Below are 24,705 nucleotides of genomic sequence, written 5' to 3' on the forward strand. Positions count from 1 at the left end.
TATACAAGACAGATAAAAGTGGGACTGTTCTTCTTGAAATACAGCAGGATTCCCAGAGACTTCCCCAGCTGTCAACCAAAGGCAAATCTGCAGAACCACAGGGTTCTACATTGCATAGTATGAAAGCACGGAGCTAAAGTAATCACTGTAATCTCATTTGCCATGTGGAAAATATTATACACAACATTAAACAAAGTCAGCATTTCTCTGGCTGATTCTTTTTATTATCAGTTCCCAAAACTTGGTAGCCCTTTTATTTGAGAAAATCCCCACTGCTGTGATAGAAGTTTCATACCTCTGGACTCCTTTTGCCTAGAGAAGAGGTGACCTAACATTTTCTATAAGGGACCAGATAGTAACTATTTTAGACTTTGCAGTTTATACAACATTGCAAATACTCAACTTTGCCACTGTAGCTCAAAAGCAGCTATAGTCTATATGCTAAAAAGAAGAGTGTAGCTGTGTTCCAATAAAAATCTATGTACAAAAATATTCAGTGAGGCATGACATCAGCAAAAATAGCAGAGTAGGTAGTTCCAAGGACTATTTTTTCCTACACAGAAATACCAACAAATCAAGCAAAAACTATCAGAATCACCTTTGTCAGAATGCTGGAAAATATTCAAAGGTTACAGCAACCAACAGAATGCTGGATCACAAAAAGAAACACAATTGAAAAATGATGGGAAATCTTTGTGACATTTTTACTTTCCCATGCCCCACCTACCCACCTCCCTGGCTCAGCAGCAGTCTTGAAGACAACAGACTGTATTCTGAGTGTGGGATTCTGACTAGGTAATGGAGGGAGCAAAGCAGACATTATTCTCAAAGAATTGTGGTTGTCTGTTTTGTCCTCTGTGGGCTACCTGAATAATGACAGAGATGTGTGTCATTGTTTCATCTAACCGAGTTCTCTCAGTACAGAAAAACAACTATGCGGAGGACAGTTGTTAGAAACACTCTAAAACAAATGAACAACACATTGTCACCTGCGGAAGGTTACAGTTGAAGCAAATAATTGACATGCAGGAGCTTGGAAGAAAAAGCTGATGAGTTTCTTTGGGAAATCAGGGAATTGAAAAGCACCTGCATATACTAGGGAATTTGGAAAGTCACATTCAAGTGCAGAGCAGGAAACATGCTCAGAAAAGACATGAGAAGATCCTAAACTTTCACCACAGGCTGATTAATTACTAGGCTCAGAACAGCAGAATGTTCACTAAGACATATGCAGAGCTGTAAATGGCCTGATTAAGTATTGAAATAATATCCCAACAAAGAGCAAATCTGCTAAGATTAATATAGTTTTTTTCTCTTTCCTTTCATTTTTAGTTTTTGTTTTTATTTTTTGGGTTTAGCTGTTCAAGATCTCTGTAAAAACACTAGTTGGCTACAAGCTAAAGGAACATGAATTCAGAGACCACACTTGGCAAAGAATACAGACATTATGAATATAGCTTAGAAAACTACTAAATTACTACAGCCCATAGAAGGAAATAAAAATCAACCCCAAGAATGGAAAATAATGATTTTTAGAGTTACCACATTATAATATTAAAAATGGCCAGTTTGCAACAAAAACTATGAAATGAAAATAAATAAGAAATGGTGAACTATTCACAGGAGAAATTAACAAAAACTTTCTCTGAGGAAACAGACATTGAACTTAGTGGACAAAGGTTTAAAATCAATTGTCTCAAATATACTTATAGTCTATTTGTACAGGAAACCATATACTAATAGCTAAAGTAAACTAGTAGAACAATACATAAACAAATATAAAGTATCAACAAATAGATAGATATTACAAAGTAGAAACAAACAAGAATTCTGGATCCAAAGTGTATAATAACTGAAATGAAAAATTCATTAGAGAATTTCAATAGCAGATTTTGGCGAGCGGAAATAAAAATGAACAATCTTGAAGACAGGTCAATTGAAGTTATCCAATCTGAGGAACAGAAGGATCAAAGAAAAAGAAAAAGAAAGATCAACCAACTGAATGGGGAAGATATTTGCAAACAACACCTCCGATAAGGGGCTAATATACAAAATATATAAAGAACTCATACAACTCAACAACAGAAAACAAATAATCCATTTTAAAAACGAGCAGAAGATCTAAGCAGACACTTCTTCCAAGAAGACAAACAAATAGTCAACAATATATGAAGAAAATGCTCAACTTCTCTAGCTATTTGCGAAATGCAAATGAAAACCATAATGAGATACTTCACACCTGTTATAATGGTTATTATCTATAAGACAAGTAAGAACAAGTGTTGGAAAGGTTGTGGAGAAAAAGGAACCCTCATACCTGCTGGTGGGAATGTAAACTGGTACAGTCACTATGGAAAACAGTATGGACATTCCTCAAAAAATTAACAATAGAATTACCATACAACCTAACAATCCCTCTTCTGGGTATCTACCCCCAAAATCTGAAAACATTTATCGGTCAAGATATATGTACCCCTATGTTCATTGCAGTATTATTCATGGTGGCCAAGACATGGAAACAACTGAAGTGTCCTTCGATAAATGAGTGGATAAAGAAGATGTGGTACATATATAAAATGGAATATTACTCGGCCATAAGAAAAGAAGAAATACTGCCATTTGCAAAAACATGAATGGAGCGTGAGATTATCAAACTAAGCGAAATAAATTAGACAGAAAAAGTCAAGAAACATATGACTTCACTCATATGTGGGATATAAAACTGAAAACCACAAATGAACAAGACAAAGAAACAAAAACTCATAGACACTGACAACAGTTTAGTGGTTACCAGAGGGTAAGTGGAGAGAATGGGTGGTAGAAGTGGGCAAAGGGGGTCAAATATATGGTGACGTAAGGAGAACTGACTGTGAGTGGTGAGCACACAATGCAGTATATAGATGCTATATTGTAGAATTGTACACTTAAAATCTATATGATTTTACTAACCAATGTCACCCCAATAAATTTAATAAAAATTTTTTTTAAAAGACAAAGAGCTAAGATAGATAACTGTGGTGCCCACCATGAAGAATATGAAGATAGGATAACGGGAGTCCCAGAAGGAGTGAGCACTTCACTCAGGAACAACAGAATATATATTTTTCTCAAGTGCACATGGAACATTCTCCAGGATAGACCATGTTAAATAAAGCATCTCAACAAATACCAAAAGATAGAAATATTTCAAAGTTTTTCCTACTAGTACAATGTAATAACTAGAAATTAATAACTGAAGGAAAACTGAATTCACTAATCTGTGGAGATTAAACGACACACTTTTAAACAACAAATGGCTCAAAAAATAAATCACCAAGGAGATTTCAAAATATTTATAAGTGAATAAAAATGAAAATACAACAAACCAAAATTTATGGAATTAAGTAAAAGCAGTACTCTGAGAGAAATTTATAGCTGTACATGTTCATATTAAAAATGAAGAAAGACCAAAAATCAATAACTTGGCTTTACCCCTTAAGGAACTAGAAAAGAGAAAAACTAACCCCAAAGACAGAAGAAGGAAAGGTATAATAAAGATTAGAACAAAGATAAACAAAAAGAGAATAGAAAAATAGCAGAGAAAATGAACAAATCCAAAAGTTTGTTCTTTGACAAGATCTACAAAATTCATAAACCTTTAACTAGACGAACTAAAAAAAAACAAAGAACACTAAAATAACTAGAGTCTGGGCGGGAGGGGTGGGGGGTGGGGGGCAGGGTGAGGGGATTGGAGGGCAATCGGTGACCATAGGATGGCCACGGGCTTGAAAATTAATCTGGGAAACGTAATTTGGTGGTTACCAGAAGGTAAAGGGGTTGGGGGGTGGGGGATGAGGATGAGGGGGATCAAATGTATGGTGATGGAAGGGGAGCTGAGTCTGGGTGGTGAACACACAGTGTGTTTTATGGATGATGTGATACAGAATTGCACACCTGATATCTATGTAATTTTACTAACAATTGTCACCCCAATAAATTAAAAAAAAAAAATAACTAGAGTCCAAATGTCCATTAATGGATAAATGGATATACAAATTATGGTATAAACACAGAATGGAGTATATTCGGTCATAAAGGGAAACCTCAAAAACATTACAATCGGTGAAAGAAGCGAGGCACAAATCCCACATATTGTATGGTTCAACTTACATGAAATATGCACAATGAGTAAATCCATATAAGGCAGAAGGCAGATTGTTACTGGGGCTAGGAGCATAGGGGCTGGCAAGGGGAGTCATTACTTAGTACATGTCGTTTTCATAGGGAATAATGAAAATGTTGTGGACTTGATAGTGGTTACACAACATTGTGAATGTGTTAAATACCACTGACTTATACACTTTAAAATAGTTAATTTTACATTATGGGTATTTTATCACAAAAAACACAAAAATGACAACAACAAAAACCAAAGAGTGATCTAGATTTGGCTCACAAGTGTAGTTTGATGACTCCTAACCTGAACTTTATATATATATTTTTCTGAATAAGATTGTTTTGGAACTACATTTTATTTTTCATTTGTTCCTCTTCTAGTAATATCACAGATTTAGCTTTTAATGATCAAATATTCAATATGAATTCTGAAAAACACAGGTTTGTTATTGTTTAATGAAATGATAGCTATGGGCGTTCTACTCCCTACATGCTGAAGTTACTGTAGGTTTCACAGCTGATTTAATGTGGTGTTGTATTTATAGAATTTCCCCCCTTTGAAGGAATATTAATATGCAATATTGGGGTGGGTTATAAAAATGATTCTGTAATTTCCTATGAAGTTTATGGCCTCTTTTCTTTAAATTTTCCGTAACCTCTGACAAAATGTGGTCAGCTCCTATTTGAACACTTATAGCATAAAGTCCCTTCTATTTTCTAAGAAGTATATATTGAATTCAGGTAAATTTAAGTTTCATAGCAGTTCAACAAATAACAATTCTGTCTTCTTTATCCCTATTTAGAATGAATAGTTACATCAGGAAGAAGCTGTAATAATTCATTTAGATATATGTAGTATTTGAGAAGTAGATTTAAAGGAAATAAAACTTGACTTTTTTTTAAAATTAAATTTATGGGGGTGACAATGGTTAGTAAAATTACATAGGTTTAAAGTGTACAATTCTATAATACATCATCTATATGTCACATTGTGTGCTCACCACCCAGAGTTAGTTCTCCTTCCATCACTATATAGTTGACCCCCTTTACCTTCTTATAGATTGTTTTCCTAGTTCTTTTGCACTAAGTAGAAAGGAGCACAGACATGGATATAACAGAATTTAAATACAGGAATATAACTCCTCTCTTTCTTTAAACATAAGTAGCATATTAACCACAGAAAACATATGAGAACACAAAGGTATAGAAACATTTGAATAGCTACCCATAATATATATTTCTTAAAACAAAAAAATATATGAATGCAGAAAGAAAACCAAATAATTCATAACACAGATGTCATTGCCAACAAATTAAAAAAATTAGGATTTTATACTCCTGTTATTAAAGAAGCATACTGTTATATTTGTTAGACGTTTTATGCCTATTTACAGGATTTAAAATTTTTTTAGTATATTTAATTAAATAAAAAGTAATTAGGCAATGACTTTATTTAATATACTAAGTAGCTTCCCACACATTTGTGAGATTTTTAAAATAATTTAAAAATTTTGGTTTAACAACTTATTTACATATTCTACTTATGTGTTTCAGTTATCCTTCTCTTATCTTCGTGAACTAGATATTGATGTATCAATCAAAACTTGATTTGTCATAAGACACATGCATGGTCATAAAATCCAAGAGATGATATTCTAGCAACGCAAAATACTTTAGTTTTTCTTTTTCTGCATGAATTACTATTTATTCCTTTTGCAATCCTTGAAACATTAAAAGTATGTTCAGTGGTTCTCAGGCTTTGTTTTCACAGAACTTACGTCCTTAAATGAATCTTCACAGGATGTATGGCACTCTAAAACAGGACTTCCTATGAAGATGGCAAAATGCATTTGCGTTTCCCAGCCCTGCTCCCATATTCTTATGATTATGATCAATAAAATATATTTATACTTTATTGTGGGGGACAGTTTATTTTTTATCCAAATGGAAACCAAAGAGGGTCTCATCTACTTGATAGAATATTGAGGCATGTTTATGCGATATGATAGCAATAGGGCAGAATTTAAGTGTTGAACTGCTCAAACCTCCAGTTGGGTAGAATGATTAGAGCACAAGTTCTGTATGAAACCTCACTAGATTCCCATAAGTCTTCACTTCTAGGTTTTCTCTAGTGTTACCACCTTAATGCCAATCTGAAAGAAACAGCTGTGGAACTGCTGTTCAAAGTAGCAGTCAAAACAAACCAAAGAACCATCAGTGACGTTCTCTTTTAATCAAAAGCTTTAATAATTAGAGGCTAAAAACTTAGGTCTCCCTTCAGGAGTCAGCAGTTGCAACAAATAGAAGACTGATGCAGCAGCTTCAAGAAGCAAAGATAAATGAATGGAGCTATTAGCCAGGTGCCCCAACATTTCAAATTTTCTGACTGTGGAATCAGATATACCATAAATTGTTGAAAAGTATGGGTTATCTAATGAATGATTGCATAAATAACTGCATTAATGAATGTGTACAAATTATTGAATAAATTTAGTGAATGAATAATATATAAAAATTATATATACCGTGTTTCCCAGAGAATAAGACCTAGCCATACCATCAGCTCTAATGTGTCTTTTGGAGCAAAAATTAATATAAGACCCGGTCTTATGTAATATAAGACCAGCCATTAGAGCTGATGGTCCGGCTAGGTCTTATTTTCGGGGAAACACAGTATATGTACACATACATATATATACACAGATATATATATATATATATATATATATATATATATATATGTATACACACACACACACACACACAGCGATGTGTATATATATGTGTGTGTGTGTGTATATATATATATATATGTTTGCTTTCTTGGTTTAATCTTAAATTTATGAAAATTAAAACTCAAAATCTATTGAAATCTATTCAAAATATTGAATTAAAGATTAAAATCTATTAAAAATAATCCCACACTAGTCCCCTTACCAGGATAGTTACAAAGAAGAAAAGAGCAAGAAGAAAGTACCAATTACTAAATTCAGACTGGTGACTGATTCAATAAAGAGTCACCTTTCTCTAATTCTCCTAGAACTCAGGAAAAAATAAAAGGAATTAAGGATAAACCAAAAAATGGCACACCACTTGGGAGATAGCAACTGGTGATCCAATGAAATTGCAGAACTTGAAAAAGAATCAAAAATATATTCAAAAATTATAGATAAATGTGCTTGCCTAACAGTTGACATCATTTAGAAGTATATTTGGACATGGCAGAAAGAAAGTTTAGGGTTTCAATGTAAAGAATCCTAATCATATTTTCATAAGAAAAATACTAATCATGGGAGAACAGTAAGACGATTGGAAAATACAACATCTTAAGCTTTTTCTTCCATAATGCTAAAAAGAAGACAATGGAGAGATCACATAAATACATTTGAAATGAAAACCTGTTGGGGCTTGTACTCAGCCAATTAACCTGTTGCTCAAAGTGTGATCCAGGGAGCCACAGTATGGATATGACTTGGGACCTTCTTAGAGATGCAGGATCCAGGCCCAGATCCACTGAACTAGAATCTGCATTTAACGAGATCCCTAGGTGATCCATGGGCGCAATTCAGTTTGAGAAGCACCATAGTAGGTGTGTAGATATTTGTGAATTGATCTGTATTTAGTCAATTAATTTAGAATTCATTCTCAAAGGTAAGTAAATTCACTAGAAATCTTCACAGTAGGAATATTATAGAAACTCCTGGTGGGATGACGTTCAATCTGTCAGTCATTATTAAAAAGAAAACAAAACCAATTGAATCTAACAAAACTTTGAATGATTGTCAATTCATTCCCTTTATATTATAGACTTAAGTCCTTTATTCTTATTCTGAAGATATTTTTCCTGGAAAGAAGCATTCAACTACCTATATTTTAGGTTATATTTGAAAAGTCAAGTGGATTTAGGAGACAGATGAGCTAGTTTGCAAAACTTATCACATTCTGATTTTAGAACCAAGAGAAACTATTCCTAGAGGATAAAAATATGCATTTTGAGTATTGCATGACATATAACGAAACCAGCTGAAATTACAGTCCTTCATTTTTCAAGGTGTTCAATACTTTAGTATACAGAGAAATGCTATTTTTGTTCCTTGTCTCTTATCATAGAAAGATTAAGACGTATTTATAAAAAATACATTATGTTAGGATATAACATTTCTATTTTAAAGAAATGAGTTTAAAGATAACCAGAAAAGAATCTCAACATCTCTGAAAATATACCAAGACATCAAAATTCCTTACTTTGAGAAATGTCGTTAGTTTGGCTTTCTTTTTGATAGATTTTAGAATTTGTTTTCATATGTAAGATTAAACCATGCAAGCACACAAAATTATATATTTATGTATTGATTGATTTACTCATTCATTGGCTCATTGAAAACTGTTAAATATCATTATAGTGTAAATTTGGAATTAAATTAGCCCCTACTCTTTTACAGCCTGTGGTATAATTTCTGCTGCACAAATTCCTCCAGCAATTTCCTGAGGCACCAAATATCCCTTACTAAAGAATGTATGAATTTATGTCATGCTACTCAAGTGAAGAGCTCAGTAGATAATTTTACAGTGGTAATACCAAAAAATCCAGCCTCTTATCCTGAAAGTGACACAGAAATGGCATACTCGTGTAGTCATTCAAATGGCTTATAATTTCTTCCGTTTCTGTGTGTGTACACTTATTAACAACCCAAGTTGGCCCCTTTCTATCACCATCTTTACACACTAAGCCCTCTACAACAGGATATAAAAGTGTCTCTTAAGTAGAGTGTATTATATACTTAGGTTACTCTTAATCATATACCTCTTACCTTAGCACATTTTTTTCCTTAGCATATTCTACACTCGGTTTTCTATATCTATGACCCTAATTTGCAAAACCCTTATGAATAAGGCATAGCCCACTTACTTTTTTGCAAGTTGTGTAATCTGCTTCCCTTTAAAAATAGCTTAAGTGTTTTATTTGTCCTATTAAAGATATATATGTTTTTCCTTCCAGTAGCTTTCATTCTAATGGGTGAACCAGACCATTAACGAGATACATTTAAAAAACAAATATGGTTTATTATATACGAATAAGTGCTATGGAGAAAAATAAAGCATGGAAAATGGGAATGTGTCTGACAACCTTAGTAACAGCCAGGAAGGCCTTACTGACAAGTTTGTACATAAATAAAGACACAGAAGAAGTGAGAGAGCAGCCATAGGAATATCTTGTGGAATAGCATCATGGAGGACTGACAGGTGCAGGGACCACATCTTGCATGTTAAAGAAATGAGGGCCCTAGACCAGAGGGAGAGAGGGAAGTTACAGGAAGAGCATTTCTTCATCTCTTAGTTCTGCTTTCACTTGGGTTGCATTCATTCGCAGGGAGATTTTTGCAAACATAGCCCCCAATAGCAACAGGCCTACTTCTTATCGACTAATAATTTGAGTGGAAACAAAACTTCCCTTTTCAAATATTTCTAGCAAACATTGGTAGATGGCTTTCATTGGCTCATCTTGAGTCTGGTGCTCACCATTGAACCAATCACAGTAGATCAGAGATGCCCAGTTCTTTAGCTGGACAGGCGTATGTCATGTGCCAAGCAAGCCCTGCACCCTAAACTGTGAAAACTCAGAGCTGAGGCAGGGTCCACAACAGGAAATCAAGTGGCTGTTTCTTCAAGTAAAGGGAATGAAAACTAGTCAGGACCAAACAGCAGATGCAGACCTCCTGTTATTACAGTTTTAAATATTCCCTTGACAGGGTGTTCCAATGAGACAGTTGGTCAAAGAGCCATTGAACACACATCATAATCTTCATTTTGCCAATAAGAGAAAAAGATAATAAACCAGGAAATGGGTAAGAAAATCTATAGGTCAAACTGACAAAATCAAATGTAATTTATTCATTGAGTTATGTTTAATTGTGTTGAGAAATGATAGCTTGTATTTAAAAGATGTACGACATGGGTTTTGAGCTTTAATTTATGCAGATGTAGGCTCCTGGTTATGAATATTTCCTAAAATATATTACATTTGGATTTTAATCTTTATAAGTTATTCTAGCACAGGAACTGAATATACAAAAAATATAAGTCAGATACTAAGCACTGAGATACGAAGGACTGTGAACAAAGTGCATTAAATGCAAAAGCAGAGCCTGAATCATGGAGAGGTTTTATCCGAGTCTCATTTATGTTCTGGGTTTGTTTTATTAGAATTGCCTAAAAAATCTTAGATTGTCTAGATTTTTAAATGCCAGAGTAACATCTGCAAATTGCAATATTCCTGCAATATAATATTTGTTACAATCAAAAGTAATTCAAATTAAAATGGTTACAGCGATGTATAATGTATTTCTCATACCTAAAACAATTAGCTTCCTCTTTTTGTAACATCAAGATGTCCTTTCTCTTTAGAAATGTCTTATTAGGTAAGAGTTAAGAATCGTATTTGTACACATAATTAACACGGAATATACAAACTAAAGGCAGACTGTACTCATTTCCTTCCATCATTTCTTTATGAATCTCTATTTAAATTCCCCAATGCAGATAATGCCTCATTCAGAACTTAGCTGGGCTCCAAAGACTGAGTATACATAAACTTACATAATAAGCATTTTATCACCTATAAATGATTTATTACTGGTGACCAGGTTTGCAGATTAGCCAATAATCATATTAATATAAATTTGTTGAATAGCTAATTTCTGCGAAGCACTCTTCTGGGTACTAAAGATACTGCAATAAATTAACAAAAAGAAGAAAAAAGGAAAAATAACCCCCAAAAAACAAAAATAAAAAAATCAAATCTTTTGATCTCTTAAGAGTTTCTATTCTACTGGAGTGAGATAAATAGTAGACAAATAAATAAAACAATATCTCAGATGGTAAAAAGTGAAGCAAGAAATAATCTGGGGAAACAAAGTATTTTATATGAAGACAAACACAGGAATAAAACACCCGTTTTTAAAGATGAGGCTTCAAATACATATCATAGTTCAAGGGTTAATTATGGTCATTATGGATATGAAGTAATCCATCTCTGCTGCTAGGGTTACTCAATTACAAAAATAATTGAAAGGTACTCGTTTAAATCATTAAAACCTGATCATACTTTTGGGGGGCTATTTTTTAAATGTCTACTTCTCTGTGTTTTAGACTGTCTCTTATGAACTGCAGATATATTTTTAATCAATATGATCATACATGGATCTTAACCAGAGAGTTTAGTTTTTGTTTAAATTTACCACTTACTAATATAGTTAGATTGTTTTCATGTTCTGTGCTTTATTTGCCTTGGTTATTCTATGTTTTTACTTCAGTTTTTCTGTTTTTAAAAATTGAGTGTTTTTTAAATTCCATTTTTCTCACCTAAAGATGTGAAGAATATATACTTTGTTTCTCTTCTTTTAGAATTACTCTTAAAAATCTAACATTCATAATTAAAAGTTGATTCATTATCTCTTCCAGAACAATTGAAGGAACTTATAATACTTTATCTCTTATTTCCACCCACTGTCTTACATTATTGCTGTCTAGTATTTTCATTTTGCTTTGATTTCTCCTGTCAACAAAATAACGTTATTGTAATATTTATACTACTAGTTTTTGCTTACATTTACGTATATATTTATCAGTGTCTCTGCCCATCATTCCTTCTGTGTCAGTTCTTCCTACACTTTTTTTATTTTTGTTTCCTCAAAGAATCTCTTTTAAAATGTGTTCATGAAAGACTGTAAGAAGAAAAATTTTGAGTTTATTTTTATCTGAATATATCTTTATTTCAACATCTTTTTGTATGATGGATGATTTACACAATCATGGTCTAAGGGTTATTTTCTCTTACTATATTTGGAAGATAGTATTATGCTATTTTCTGGCATCCAGAAAAATCACTTAATGGGCCACTTCATTATCTTCTTTGTAAATAGTCTATCTTTTTTCCTCTAAGGCTTTTGAGATCCTATATTTGTGTCTCATGATTCTTAACTATGATATGCCAGCATATGGATTTATTTATTCTGCTTAAATTTTCTGTATTTCCTGAATTAGAAGATGCACTCCATTCTTTAATTATAGAAAATTATAAGCCATTAGCTCTTAAAATATTCTTTACAATTTTTTCTATTGTTTCCTGGAATTCTGAATAGACTTGCAATTTATCCTGCATGCAGTAGTTCCCCTTATCAGCAGTATTGCTTTCCATGGTTTCAGTTACCTGCAGCCAACCACAGTCTGAAAGTAATAAATGGAAAATTTCAATAATAAACAATTCATAAGGTTTAAATTGCTCACCACTCTGAGTAGTATGATGAAATTTTGTGCCATCCTGCTCCACCCCGCAGGGGATGTGAATCATTCTTTGTTCAGTATATCCAAACTGCATACACTACCCACCTGTTAGTCACTTAGTAACCATCTAGGTTAGCAGATCAACTGTCATGGTATCTCCGTGCTTGTGTTCAAGTCACCGTTATTTCACTTCATAAAGGCCCAGAGTCATTCACATAGCTTTTATTACAGTACATTATTGTAAATTTTCTATTTTATTATTAGTTATTGTTGTTCATCTCTTACTGTGCCTAATTTATGAATTCAACTTTATCATAGGTATATATGTAGAGATGAAAACGTAGTATATATAGGGTTCAGTATGATCTGCAGTTCCCGGCATTCACTGTGTGTCCTGGAACATACCCTCCACAGATATGGGGCACTACTGTACATTTTAGTTCTTTTTATTTATTTTTTTCCTGTGTCTTCTTCCGTGCGCTACATCCTTGTGAATTCCCTCACATCCATCTTCCAGTTCTGTAATTCCCTTTCAGCTGTATCTAATCTGCCATTTGAACCATTTATTGAGTTTCTTATTTTCAATGAGTATAACTTTCATTTGTAGATTTTTGTTTCTGTTTACTTTTTCAAATCTGACAATTCTCATTTTACATAGTGCTTTGCTGTTATGACATTTTTGAATTTCTTTTTTGAAATACTGCAAAAATGCCTCGAATTACTTCAAAACAGTATTTTAAATTGTTCTAGGTCTAATTCTGTTTTTAATGCTTCTGATGAAGCAGTGTATATTTTTTTAAGTGTTTTATTGTGAATGCACATTTGGAGTGCATTCTATTTGGTAATTCTATTTAGTCTTCCTTGGAGATATGTTCTTCCAGAAAACAGTTGTGTTTGCCAATGCAATGCTAGTAATACTATATGGACATTTATTAGTATGGAGTTTTTCAGATCTTTCAGAGTGGAAATGTAAACTACAGGTAGGAGCAGGCATGTAAATTCAGATTTCCATAGCCTTTTTTGTTTGTTTTCTGACTGATTGACTGACTGGCAAGCAGGCTGAAATAGTCAGATTTTCTTGTGTCTCACTACTGCCAGGTAGGTATTTCTAGCATGTACTGTGTTTCCATGAAAATAAGACCTAGCCAGACCATCAGCTCTAATGTGTCTTTTGGAGCAAAAATTAATATAAGACCCAGTATTATATTATATTATATTATACTATACTATACTACACAATATAATATAAGACCGGATCTTATAGTAAAATAAGATTGGGTCTTATATAAATGTTTGCTCTAAAATTAGGATGCATTAGAGCTGATGGTCCAGCTAGGTCTTATTTTCGGGGAAACACGGTACCTTCACGAAAAATTCGTGAGTCTTATTTTCATATATAGGTGTTGGTTCCATTCCATAGTTTGTGCAGTTCTGTCGATTTAATTTTTGATCTTGTAAGAACTATAACCAAGCATTTTATGTGTTGAGATGGTGAAATGCTGAATACTATTTTATTGTATGTATATACCATAATTTTTTTCATCCTTTTATTTGCTGATGAAGTTGAATATGTCTATTATTTTGATGGTATCATGTGTGTTTGCATATATCCAACCTCATCAAACTTTACACTTTAAATATTTGTAGTTCTTTGTATATCAATTGTAATTCAATAAAGCTATTTAAAAAAAAATTATGAAATGCTCCCTGGGTACTGACTGTACCTGTATTAGCTTATCTCTGGATACATTTTGCTTCCTTTTTTTTTTTTTTTTAAATTTCTTTCTTTTATTTTGTTTCTTTTTTCTTTTTTTGATCCTAACCATGCAATTAAAAAGATGTTTGTTGTGTTTCAACTAGTAATTCTGGGTATTTTGCAATGGGAAGTATTTCAGGATAGTATTTATTCCTCCATATTGCCATAATAACAACTTGTATTGTCACATAACTTATATCATCTTTTAAAGCATTTTAGGGATCAAGTAGTTGTCAAAACATACACTACTTGAGAGACCATGGCTGAGAGTGGACCACCTAATCATTAACTCAATCACTCAATCACTCAGTTTAAAACCATTTTATAAACCTAGCACAGATAGATCCTGGGATAAAATGGAGAGGAAATGTAGTCATGACCCTTGCCCTCTTTGAACTTTCAGTCTATTAACTGAATAAGTATATAATTACCTGTATAATTAGAATTTTTTTGAATTGGTACTAGGTGAAAATTTTATTTGAAATATCTTAAATACATAGTAAAGAACATATATAAGCAACACCAATTACTCACTACCCAGCTTTAACAAAGCTTAGTATTTAGTCAGATTCACTAGTTTGTTTGTTTGTTTTTCTAATACATTTATCATAATATGCATGTCATTCTGTAATTTGCTTTTCTCACTTACGGTTTTTGGGATGTACTCGTGTTGATACCTGTATTACTGTTGTTTAAATTGTCACTATTATATAATGTTCTATCATGTGAATATAACCCGATTAATCTATGCATTGTCTTCTTGATGAACATTTAGGCTGTTCATCAGTCTAAATTTTTTCATTATTGCAAACAATGTTATAATAAACATCCTTGTTCCTATCTTTTTTTGCTTATGTGTAAAAGTTTCTCTACAAATAAAAACTAATTCAGTGGCTATACTATATTTACTCCTTCACTGGCAGTATAAGAGAGGTTCCTATCTTAAAGAAAAAAAAAAGGTTTTCAACTACCACTGACATACAATATTATACTTGCTTCAGGTGTACAACACAGTATCGAGACATCTACATAACCCATGAAATGATCACCCTGACAAATTCAGTACCCATCTGACACCATACATAGTTATTGCAATATTATTGATTACATTTTTTATGCTATACTTTATAGTCCCATGACTATTTTGTAACTACCTATTTGTACTTCCTAAGCCCCTTTTCACCAACCCCCCCCCCCCGCCCCCAGTCTCCTTTCCATCTGGCAATCATCAAAATGTTCTCTGGATCTATGGGTTAACTTCTATTTTGCTTATTTTGTTCTTTAGATTCTATATATAAGTGAAATCATATAGTATTTGTCTTTCTCTGTCGACTTACTCCATTCAGCACAATACATGTATAATTAGAATTGTTATAAATACTATGATAGTGAGGAATTGCTTGTAACAATGAAGATTATAAGGAGTTAATAGAGCAAATACTTAGCCCTGTCTTTCAGTTGGTCTATCTGTAAAATGGGGCTGATGTTAGTACCTGTCATTATTTTGATGTTGGTTTCTACCAACCTTTCAAAGGTTAAATGAGGTAATACATGGAGAGTCCATAAATATTGCCATATGGATAGCAGATACCGAATTGGTACTGATTGTTGTTGCTGTTGTTGTTGCTATTATTATATTGTTATTTTTATTTGACTGTCTAGTAACTCAAGGAAGTCTTCACTAATTAAGTTTAGTTACGAAACTTAATTGTCTGACCTCATATTCAGAAATTTGTCTTTATGCCAAGAACAACGGAAAATCATCGATGTGTTTTAAACAGGGAAATTATGCTAAAATTTTCAATAGCAAATATCACTTTTTGTGATTTATAGAATATGTTGGAAGAAAGTGGAAAGAGATTGACTGCTTTATAGACTATTTCAACATTTCAGTCAAGAAGTATAGTTACCTTGGTATAGATAGAGAGAAATACAATCATGGGTCACTTAATGACAGGAGTATGTTCTGGGAAATATATCATTAGGCAATTTCATTCGTACGCAAATGTAAGAGGGTGCAGTTACATAAACCTAGATGGTTTAGCCTACTACACAGCTGGGCTATACGGTGCAACCTACTGCTCCTAGACTACAGCACGTTACTGAACAAAATAGCATGAGATTAAAGATGCAATCAAGGGACAATGTAAACAGGACGTGTATAAATCTACTGCCTGAGTAAAAAGGCATCCTGTTTAGAATAAACTGCCTTTGTATAAGTAGAAATGGTACACTGTAAAATAACAATAGAAAGCATAGTAAAATCATATACCAGTTACATATTATGCTGATCAAGTATTATGTACTGTACATAATTGTATGTGCCACACTTTTATATGACTGGCAGCACAGTAAGTTTGTTTACACCAGCATCACCACAAACACGTGAACACGGCATTGCACTACAATGTTATGACCGTGATGTCCCTGGGAGATATGAATTTTTCACCTGTTATAATCTTATGGAACCACCCTCTTATATGTGGTCTATCACTGACTGAAACATCATTCGTTCTGCGGCACAGTAACTGTAGATAATTCAAGATAAATTTTGAAAGTGATATTGAGAAGACCTGGGAAGGAAAATGATCTTAGTATTTATTCCTAGGTCTCTGCCTGGAATGACTGGATACACCCTGGGAATTGTCACAGTTTTGGTTGTGAAGATAGGAGTTTGATTTTGGACATGTTAAACTGAAGGTGAAATTAAGTCATCTGTGTGAAGATATTAAGTAGAAATATGGGTCTAGGTCTCAAAAGAAAAATCTGGATAGAGGATAGAAATTTTTTTATCCCTTCATATAAAAATATTACTTCAAAGAAAGGACACAGGTAAAATTTATTTAGAAGAGAATACAGAGAAGAGCAAATTTGTGTGGACTGAGACATCCTGAGGCATTCTAACACCTAATTGTGAATTTGAATAGTTGCAAAGCAGTCAGAGAAGGAGAAGCTTAAGTGACAAAAAGAAAATTGAGAGACTGTTATGTCATAGTAGACAGGGGAAAAGAAAGTTTCATCGTTCTTGGTAAGAAAACATTCAAGCAAAGGAGCAAGCAAGATGCTGATAGGAAACTATCCACTTACTTCAAAGCCTTGAAGACATCGTTGGCTTAAACTGAGCTAGTTCTGATGCTAGCCATAGCGGTGAGGCTTGAGGCTGGAGAAGTAAAAGATAGCTCTGTAAACTCCTTAAATTTGTTTGAGGTATTTAGCTGTGGTTAAAAATAAATAAAGCAATATTTGAAAGGGGTGCAGATTTAAATGAAGATTTTGTTTTTAATGAAAGGTAAATAAGATCATTTAACAGCTAATTGAGTTGAAAAAATGTGTGCAATTATGAGAGATCATGGATGTTTCCTAAAAAAGTGAGAAGAGTCTGGCACCTTGTGAGTGCCAAATAAACTGAATTTATCATCATATCACCATCACTGTTGTAAGCATTACATTTTTAAAAATATTGGATGGAAGCTTATTTTTGCAAGATAAAAGAATGAGGATGGGTGCAGATGTAGATATGGTGGAGGTGAAGCGTTGCAATCAGACGGTTTCCATTTTTGTGTAAATTTAGATGCAAGTTCACTGACTAATAATTCAGAACAGGAGATATAGAAGCCTATTTAGGACAGCATGAGAACATGCATTCATTCAGCAAACATTTATTGGGCACCAACCATATGTTAAGAATTAGTCACTGGAGATATCACACGATGTGTAAAACCAGATCTTGGGTAAAGTTTGAGAAATACTCATTGGATCAATTTAATTCTTATTTTGATACGTATTCTTGAGGGAAGGACATGCACTGCTATAAGTACAAATGACAAAGAACTAACACAATGAAGGAAATCAGTGAAGGCTCCCTAAGTGTATAATACTAATAATTGAATTGAGGTCAAAGTAGGAGTTAGTAAGATGGAAAGGGTTATTCAATGTCAATACATTTCTATTTAAACAAATACATATTAAACACCTAATATGTGCCAGATACAATGCTAGGCATTGCAGATAGAGGGAGAGAGAAAAAAAAATACACACTATTCCCATCCCTCATATAGCTTTTATGTAGTAGGGTGGACAGACCTATTTCCTATCCTTGGAATGTTATTCTTCTGAATATCCAAATGGTTTGTTCTCTCACTTCCTTTAGGTTTTAACCTAAATGACACTTTTTTCAATAAGCCTTTTCTAAGTATTCTGATTCTTCTTATCCTCCGTCCTTTCACGTTTACCATTCCATGGAGTTTGCACGTTTGTCTTGTTTATTGACTTTTTCCCCTTTTTAGAATGAAAAACTCATGAAGATAGAAATTGCTGTTATATCCCTAATGTCCACAATAGTGGTAGACATAGAGTTAGTTGGTACTCAGTAAATATTTATTGGAAGAATAAAGTAATTACCATGTTTCCCCGAAAATAAGACCTAACCGGACCATCAGCTCTAATGCGTCTTTTGGAGCAAAAATTAGTATAAGACCCGGTCTTATTTTAATATAACATAAGACCGGGTCTTATATAATACCCGGTCTCATATTAATTTTTGCTCCAAAAGACGCATTAGAGCTGATGGTCCGGTTAGGTCTTATTTTCCGGGAAACACAGTATTAATACACTTAATGTTATGAAGGAAATTCCAGCAATAGATGGTAGAAGCAATGCAATGCAAAGAATATCTTTACATGTAATCCTCATTTTTATTATTGCTGCCATGATACACTATGTTAGAATATCTCTAATACTTGCAAAAATGTCTACTGTTGTAAAAATTTGCCTTACCCTTCCCCGTCCTTCCTCGCGCCATTTTATGAGCACTTTAAGTTCAAAAGCAGCAATTTAATTAACAGAGACAACACAATAATGAACATTATATCCACAGATTATATATCAAGTCTAAATTGTAGAGTTCCATTATTATTCTACCTGTGCATCTTTATAAAACCCACAGTCATTGAAGAGAAAAAGAACAGAGATGGATTTCTTATTTCTAGGAGCCACATGTTCATCCCTAGTAAATCCTCACCTGTAATCCCTTATAAATGAGAATATATTACCCCAAAACTCTGGTTTCTTAGCAGAAAACCTTCTGAATTTTTCATGGCAGGCTCTCCCTGCTTTGCTCTTTGGCTGCTATACTCTCTGTGCTCTGCAAACTTTAGCACTGTGCTTCTCTTAGGGTGTTCTGGGCCCCAAATTTCCAACATGTAAGAAGAGGTTTTCTCCACAACCCACCAACCAATTCTCCAAACACTATCTGAATGTCCTACAATTCAACTCATTTCTACTACTATCTACCTGGGGATAGCCTCATATCCCACTCATTAAGGGCTCAGCCCTACAAGACTGCCCCCCCCCACACACACACACAACCTCAGATGTAAGTTGCAAGCCCAGGTTGTCACCTGTGCTTCTGACAGACCAGCTACAGATCGGAGGTGCTCATGACCCCCTCCTTGGGCTTCAAATGACAGTCGTACGTTTGTGTGTTGTTACCTGTACTTCAGAGGCTCCCATGCCCCCTCCTTGGGTTCAGTTAATTTGCTAGAGTGGCTCACAGAACTTAGCAAACGCATTGACTCACTAGATCACTGGTTTATTATAAAAGAATATAACTCAGGAGCAGTCAGATGAAAGAGATGCACAGGGCAAGGAATGGGAAAAGGGCACTGAGCTTTCATGCTTCTTTGGGGACACCACTGTCTCCTAAATATCCACATGTTCACCAACCCAGAAGCTCTCCAAACCCCGTCCTTTGGGAGTTTCATGGAGGCTTCATTACGCAGTCGTGATTGACTAACTTATTGATCATTGGTGATTGAACTCAATCTCAGCCCTACAAGACTGCCCCCCACACACACACACACAACCTCAGATGTAAGTTGCAAGCCCAGGTTGTCACCTGTGCTTCTGACAGACCAGCTACAGATCGGAGGTGCTTCCCCCCAGAAGGTCAGGGGGTGAGACTGAAAGTCCACTGGTAACCAACCCTCATCCTTAGGAGCTTTCCAGTAGTCATCTCTTTACCATAACACAATAAAGCTTTATGGTTCTCAATACTTAGGGAATTGCAAGGGTCTTGGGAGCTGTGAGTCAGGAACCATGGAGAAGACCAAGTATATATGACAAATATATTTTGGTCATCTGAATGACCAAATACATGTTTTACTTATAAATGACAATATTGTAGCTTCTTTTGCCTATTTCCATGGAATTTATTTTGTACTTAAAATAAAATACTAAAATAAAAAAAAACTGCTGGGAAAAAAGACAACATTCAATATGCAAAGTACACCGGGGACTCTATTTCTCTCGTTCCTCAAAACAGTTCAGTTACTCTAAGGCTTATGTGCAGTATCACATTATTTCCATACCCTCAGCCCACTCTAGCTCTGGTGAAATGATTCAACAACTGTTTTGCTGTTTTTCTGTTTCAGTTTTATGTGTTTCAAGTTTATTTTTATCTGTGTACTACCGATGTTATCTTGCTCAAACCCTTTTGAATAATAATAACAACAATATAACTTTATACAGTTTATAACAACAAATGTTTGCAGTGTTTCCTTTTATTAGTCAATGAAAGCAAGTTGATTCCCTATAATTTTCCTCTGGTCTTGTTTTTCAGGAATCCCAGAGGTAAATTTAGCTCACACACAGTAATAGTACCACATTTGGTATAATTTCAAAAAGTCATCCTCTTTATTTTTTGGTCAAATCCCTTTTTGAACTTTCTTACTATGGGCATCTTGCCAATCCATACATACTCTACTCAGTACTTCACATGTATGGTATCATTTAATCTGCAAAGCAAGCATGTAAGAAAGTTTTTTTTCCCCCAAGAACCATATATGCATAAAAAGTAATACACACACACATAAGTAAATAATATGCACATATGAGTACAAAGGCATGCTTGTGTGGTGTGTATGTATGTATGTATGTGTGTGTGTGTGTGTGTGTATGTGTATGTAAGATACCACCAATGATACCATATACATTTTGGGAGATATAAAAAAATAAATATAAATCATGCATAGAGAAAATGCCATGTGAAGACATAGCACGAAGACAGTCCTCTACAAGCCAACGAGAGAGCCCTCACAAGACACCAATCCTGACGGCACCTTGATCTTACGCCTCTAGCCTCCAGAATGGTAGGAAAATAAATATCTGTTGTGCAAACCAAATAAATAAAAAATACGTAGGGAATAATTCTTTTTAATTTTGCAGGAACTAGTTCATGAGTTTGATAATACGTTATTGCCCAACTTCAATTAAGCTAGTTTGTGATGCTAACGCATAAAGACTTGTCTTTAAAAGTGACTTTAAAAGTGCCATTTTTATTTCTAGATTATTTCCATGTTAGCCCAGCAAATTCAAGTGGACTTCCCGTTCTCCATCATAGACAATCCCAACTTTTTCACTCAAAATCTTTTGTGTCATTGTACACCAATTCTTCACTTCAAAATATTTACGACCTCAGTCACTTTTATCCTCTGCCTCTCTGTCTCTATTCTTTTTTTTTTTTGTTGTTGTTGTTGTTCTCTTTGTGTATTCATATTAAAATGTAGTCACCCACTATCAGACTCCTTGTACTGCTCTGAATGTATATACTTCAATCATTCTGGCATTTTCATTTATTCAAATTACATACCCAAGTGTAATTGATTCCCAGTTCTCTTCATTTACTCTGAGCTAGAGATATTTTTTAAAATACAAATTTTATGATACATCTTCACTTTCTTGTTCTATTTTTTTTTTTTAAATACACCAAGGCCCTGAGATACAATTAAACAATTTGAGCAGGAGTTGAATAGTCCCCATGTGCTAATCTTACTTGGAGTTCTGCGAAGCATTTTTAAGTCAAGACATTTCCTAAAAGTATTTATTGCTCTTTGCTTTAATTTCAGTGGTATTATTGAGAAAGAAAGAAGAATTAATTATTTGTGTTTGCACTTTCCTTTATATTTAATAATATTCTGTGGAGAGGAAATAGCAGTGAATATTATCATTCCTAGATGCATTTAATAGTAATGTGTAAAAAAAAATCGTGATGTTGTATACTATACTATTTAATGTTTCAGAGGAAGAGGTAATGGGATGAGATGGTTCTAGAAATAAACAGAGCTGCATTTAAGTATAGATATAATTGCATGGCCTTGTTTAACTCCTTGGCTATCTGTGATTTAATGATGTGTGTGTGTGTGCTTGTTTTAAGGAAGGTGTAATAGTCAAGTAAGACTTGGTTTCAGTTTCAAAGTCTGTGCAATATGCCTGCTTTCTAATGTATTTCTCATTAGTCTCTTTTACTGGCAACATTTGTTTGGGATTTCTGCTTTGAATTTTCTTCAAATCCTTACCTTTACTTATCCATCTGCTCTTCTCCCTACACAACCATCTATTCACTCATTCTATTATATTATCTACAAGGCACTTGTTACAAATACATCAAACAAAGTGCTTGTCGTGCGGGGTGGCCTGCAGGGTCTCAGCTCCCGCTCCCCACATAAGAACGCAGGATGTGGCGAGGCCAAAAAGGAACACCCATGGAGCCATAGGTAGGGGAGTCATACCACTATAGTCTCACTGGAAGCTGGATTCACACGACGTGCGACCTGCTGTCCACTTCTCTCTGCCAACCGACAACTTGCTTACTGCAATCCACACTTGCTAGCCCAACCACCATCTTCTAACTAGCGCCCATTTTCTGCTAGCCTAGCCACGGCAGTTATATTAGTGGCCAATGGCTCACTGGTTACAGCTGACGGCCAACTAGCCACAGCTGATGGCCATCCAGTCACAGTTGATGGCCATTTACTACCTGAGCCAGCACCTTTCCACGTGAGGCCGAGAGCCTGGAAACTGCACTCCCAGCTCTGTCCCCACAATGCTATATAAGACTTAGATTACATCTGTATTTGAGATACATCCACTCAAAGAATATATCATCTCATTAGAGAGAACGGATAGAAAAAAAAAAAAGCTGTCATTTGAATATCAGCTATATGTGAGGTTATAAACTTAGTATTTCATGTATGTTATTCAATTCTTGGACAAACCTGTAACTATGATTATTCCCTTTTTAAAATACTAAGGTTGCAAGATAAAGAGAGTTCTGTAGATGGGTTGAATGATAACATGAATGTACTTAACATTATTGAACTGTACACTTAAAAAATTTTAAGATGGTAAATGCTGTGCATTGGTTTAATACTATTTCAAATCCACTTGTTTGTGACTTAAGTGACTTTTTTAGTCCACTTGTTTATGACAAAGACAAAAGTTATTTTTAGAAGTAAAGCCGTTTTGATATAAGAATGAAATAAGCTGCGTCATCAGGATGTCATCATCTCATCTGCCATCACTGATAAATACTCAGCAGCTCACTGAAAAGCACTCAGCTGGGGGCTTCTCAATAAAAACTTGTGGAGAAACAACTACGCTAAGGGGACAATTAGACAATAAATCGTGAAGGTATGTGACGACTACTCAAGAGTTTCACTTTGAGGGCAAGGTAACACTTTGCTAATATAAATAAGCTTTCTGATGACCTCCCGCCACAGTAGGGGCTACCCCTTACTGGCAGTGGTGGAAAGCCACTCAGTAGGCCCCATGAAGGACATCAGCCTGCCTGCCAACACCTGTGCCTCCGTTCCCTAGCAACGTGATCTAGCAACAGGAGACCTTACTTTTGTTTGCTGGCAGCTGAAAGTCATCTCCTGGTTAGTTAAGCTGTCGCGCCCAAAAAAACAAATTTGAATAAAAGGTACAACTCAAACTAAATTTGGACTTTATTCCTTTCATCTTCCCTTGCCTGGAACGATAGTGTGATTAATCTGTCACTTGTATGGAGTATGTGTAATGCATGGACTCAGCTCCTGCTCCCAGCAGGTGAACGCAGGATATGGTGAGGCCGAAAAGGAACAACAACAGAGCCTGGATTGGGGGTTCATACCACTATATTCTTGCTGGTGGCTGGGGGAGACACACGATCCGCACCATCTGCAATCCACAGTCCACACTTGCTAACCATGTTTGCTAACCACGTCATCCGCCCTTGCTAATGTAACCACAGCAATTATATACAAAACAACAGTGGCTAATGGCTAACTGGCCATAGCTGATGGTCAACTGTTTACAGCAGATGGTCATCTAATAACCGAGCCAGCACCTTTCCATGCGAGGTCAAGAGCCTGGAAACTGCTCTCCTGGCCCTGTCCCCATACTCCACCCCTCCAGGCTCTTGCCTCACAATCTACCAGACAAGCATCTTCCGTGAGGAGCCCTATGCGAGGAACCTGGAGGTAGATGCAACATCCTGGGCACAGCCAGGGTGCTTACATATTCTCGATGGCGGCTGGTCGAGACACAAGAAGAAAACATCTGCCAGCACCGCAACAAGGGGTCTTCCTACACCACAATCTCGCTGGCAGCCAGGCGAGACACAGGAAGCAAACATCCACCAGTCTAGTCCCACACTTCGGCTGCCTCAGCAAGCACTTCCCAGCCCACACAGC

At 34.9% G+C, this 24,705-nt stretch overlaps 1 pseudogene; it reads right to left on the reverse strand.

Moving 5' to 3' along the window:
* Positions 1 to 24,239, reverse strand: part of LOC117013199 (glycine cleavage system H protein, mitochondrial-like) — a 52,299-nt pseudogene extending 28,060 nt beyond the window's left edge.
* Positions 24,240 to 24,705: the final 466 nt, after the last annotated feature.

The sequence above is a fragment of the Rhinolophus ferrumequinum genome, chromosome 21 (genome assembly GCF_004115265.2).
Source record: "Rhinolophus ferrumequinum isolate MPI-CBG mRhiFer1 chromosome 21, mRhiFer1_v1.p, whole genome shotgun sequence".
In the NCBI taxonomy this organism is placed as follows: Eukaryota; Metazoa; Chordata; class Mammalia; order Chiroptera; family Rhinolophidae; genus Rhinolophus; species Rhinolophus ferrumequinum.